Source organism: Ixodes scapularis, unplaced genomic scaffold (genome assembly GCF_016920785.2).
Source record: "Ixodes scapularis isolate PalLabHiFi unplaced genomic scaffold, ASM1692078v2 PGA_scaffold0__279_contigs__length_252992795, whole genome shotgun sequence".
NCBI classification, from domain to species: domain Eukaryota; kingdom Metazoa; phylum Arthropoda; class Arachnida; order Ixodida; family Ixodidae; genus Ixodes; species Ixodes scapularis.
The window spans coordinates 121,769,301-121,773,048 of record NW_024609835.1 but is presented as its reverse complement, the minus strand read 5'-3'; the positions used below and the strand labels follow the sequence as shown (position 1 = coordinate 121,773,048).

Below are 3,748 nucleotides of genomic sequence, written 5' to 3'. Positions count from 1 at the left end.
AAAATTCAACTTCAGTTGAGAGTGCGTCTTGTCCTGTTTCTCTTCGTCTGCGTCTTTGTGTTTTTTTCGGCGCTTTTTTTGTTGCAATGAACCAACTGGCTTAAATCTCCTGTTTATTGCGTTATAAAAAAATGGCAAACCCAGAAGCCACTTTCAGGCGGGTGGGAAGTTGTGACTAGAGTGCGGACCTCTTGGTTTCAATTAAAGAAAATTACAAGTATAAAATTCCGATGGCACAAGCCACTTGACACCTTTGATGAAAAAGCATACACTACATATTGCTGCCCTACAAACATAAGGAATGGCTGGTTTTAGCATATATCCGTCCTACCTGTTGCCAAGAGCATATTACTAACATGCTTCACTTGTTATACTGACTCCAATAAACAAACGCAGCACCGGCTAGTGTAATGGTTTGTTGCTTGGCTTTGTGTAATTAGGTCTTGTATGCCCTCTTTCCCTTTGGTTCCGTGTGTTTGCGGGTTTGAAAAAACCTTTTAACGGTTCTTTGTTGACTTTGTGTAGTCGGAGGCTTATCTTGTCCTTTTGTCTGGCTGAAAGATTTTTCTTTTGTAATGTTTTGGGCCTATGTTTGGCTTAGTGTATTCCGGGTGTTATGTTGTCATTGGTCGACTTGGTTGGTGGTGTGTGGACGTGGTGTGTATAAAAGTGCATACGATGGAATAAAATCCTTAGCTGTGTTTGAGACGTCGCCTCCTTGTGGCCTCTTTTCTTCTCGTCCCTTTTCCGGAATACCCCAGTCTCGGGTTAAACAAAACTATGGCAGCAGGCTCAGTTCTTTCTAAACAAAATATGCACTGAAAAACATGGACGGACTTTCCGGTAATGTCAACATTGTTGTAAAGCAGTTTAGATAGCAGGACATCAGCCTTCCTTGAAGCGGTGGCTTACTCAGTATTATTCACTGTATGGCGAGTCTAGTGTGTGTAGGAACTGGTCCATTAGCATGCACCACATACCAGTGGCACAAAAGAACATATTTCTTGTCTCCACCAAGAGAACAAAACAAAAACAAAAGAAAAATACCGACTTGGCACATAAAATAATTTTCCATTGAACTAAATTATTTGTGGCTGGACTCGGAGGGACTCGGCTCGGCGGTGCTGGGCTTGGCGGGGCTGGGCTCGGTGCGACTGGACTCGGCGCGTCTGGGCTCGGCGCGGCTGGGCTCGGCGCGGCTGGGCTCGGCGCGGCTTGGCTCGGCGCGGCTGGGCTCGGCGGGGCGGGGCTGAACGAGGGGTGGCTGGGCAGGGCTAGACAGGTCTTGGCTTCGCTGGGCTCGGCTGCTCTCGGCAGTCAGCAGCAGAACGGCCTCCACGAGCACGCGGGTCGTGTTCTGGAGTTTTAGGGCCACCGCCTGTGTGGCACGGGCTTGCCCCTGGATGGCCTCCGAGACACCCTCCATTCGTTGGCTGGGGGTCTATATGGAACGCAGGAGCTGAAAAGACGGGGCAGTTAATGCGCAACAACATATTTCTAGACACCCAGAGGGCGTGAAAGCCTTGGATATGTCACAGTTCGGTTTGCATTATGCTTTTGTAGATTTCCATTGCCCTCTGTTGCAGTCCCAGTTTCACGGTGGCATCTTTGTTAAACTCGAACCCATTTAGTGATGTTGCTGAGTTCTATGTTTGAGCCAATACCTGGCCTTGGAACTCCACGTCCCGCGCGTCCCTCGCCTAGTTCTGCTGCAGCTGGAGAGCCTGGCTCGCGACAGCCTGCATGGCAGCCTCGTCGTGCCGCTCCTTCCTCGACACCCGGGGGGGGGGGGGTGGCACGAGGCGCCGTTGGCCGCACCCGGGGCCTTGCAGGTGGCCTAGCATCTGCCAGGAAACAAAGAATGCTTATGCTATGTCACACAATCCTAGTAGTCCTTATAAGAGATCTCACCCCGTGAGGTGGATGGCACCGGCTCGGTTGCCTGCTGCCCATAACCGGCCTGGGCACCTGCGCGTCTCCCCTAGAAGGGAATTTATAAGTTCTAGTCAGCACACATGACGTGCCTGCATTTTCTAGATGTTGAGAGCGGGTTTGTTGGGGCTGCATTCCACTCAGGGGAAAGAAAATTAGAGTGTTTCAGAGGTAGCGCCATTCATGTCAAAGATTGACTCCCCAAATATGTCTAGTGGCAGCTCGAAAGGCTGCACTTCCCCTGTTATGTGAAAATGTACCTCTATGATACAGAAATGGCATCTTACGACAGAGTGTATACAATACAACTGAGGGTTGCAGCAACCACAAAAACAAGACAAAAAAAAGGACTACACTAAAACTACACTTGTTTTAGCCTTAGAAACTCCAGTATCACTGCAATAAACCTAACTTTTTGTCATAAGTGCTTTTGTTTTAGGTTTTGCCTTTACGTGGACGAATTAATCCGCCCTCTGTTTTAAAAAGTGCCAGCACTTTTAATGCATATATTCACGTTTATATTTATCACATTTAATTGCAGTATACATCGTGGCTCACTGATAATAATGTCCTGCACGGATATTCTCCTCCCTATTGAGATTGAACAGCTACATGTGCACTAGTATGTTATGTTCAAGGGTGCACTCACCGCGGCCTCGTCCCTTAAAATGCCGGGACAGAAAACTCGGGAGCGCCCAGGGCCGAGTCCTCGCCCACCAGCGTCATTATACGTGAGTATGATGACGCCAGTGAGCGCACCCGGGCGCCTCCGCCCCCTGTTTGCTTGCGAGTAAAGGAAGTAATTCAATAGCTTGGTCCACACTATAAGTAGGCTACGAAAATTACCTTGCCTGCTTCGCCAGCTCCGCAGCCCGTGCCCGCGCCTTCGACACCCGCACGGCCCCAGTACCGTTTTTAACCTTCCGGCTCCTTCCTCGGGGGCCCGAGGAAGTTGAGCCGGGAAGTTAGCTGGTTCGAGAGACGAACTTTGTCGTATCTGGGCAGCGCCAGGCTCAGCTCAGTTGCGCCGCCCACCAGAGAGGCCACATCCTCCTGTTTCTTGAGCAGTCATCATCGACAGTGATTTAAACTAGGCGCTCATCCGCGTCCCACATGTTGTTCTAACTTTTTATGCGAGTTTACTCGATCTAATATTTCCTTGAACCGCTACAAAATCAGTTGTTCATTTTAACAGAACACGTGTATTTTTTTTTAGTCTCACAAGTTTCTTTAAAATAAAGCCGATGTGAAGGTCGCCGCCGCAAGGAATGGCTGCCATCGCTTCACTGAAAGCAGAAAATGCTCCTCCGGTTGCCAGAGAAACGGACGCTTGCGTAGGAACTAGGTTCGAGATAGGTACCACCGGGAACGCTTAGGTACGGCAGGGGGACAGCGTAGCTACTTCCGCTCTTCGGGGGTTGACTCTTGACGTCTCTCAAGTGAGTGACAGGCAAAAATCTTGCCATGTCGTCACGGCGTCAAAGAGGGCGGTTTCGCGGTGCGCGCCGTTGCTTGGTTACGCTCCTCCTGCCGCTATGTCACTTCTGTTTCTAGTTTCTCGAAAGTCGAACATAAGTCCCCAGCAGGGTTGGGCAGGAATACTCAAAAATGTATTTCGAAATACAAATACTGGCATACAATAAAATAGCAGCTAAAATACTGATACTAAGATACATCTGTAAAAATGTATCGCGATACGTATCGGAAATACATTTTAAATAGAGGCGAAAAGTATTTGGAAATACAAATACAGGAATACATTTTAGGGAGGGCAGAAATACAAATACAGAAATACTGATAGTGCAATACATTTTCC

At 48.7% G+C, this 3,748-nt stretch overlaps 1 pseudogene; it reads left to right on the top strand.

The window, feature by feature from the left end:
* The first annotated feature begins 846 nt into the window (after positions 1-846).
* LOC120845961 lies at positions 847-2,701 on the top strand (annotated as a pseudogene).
* The last annotated feature ends 1,047 nt before the right edge of the window (positions 2,702-3,748 follow it).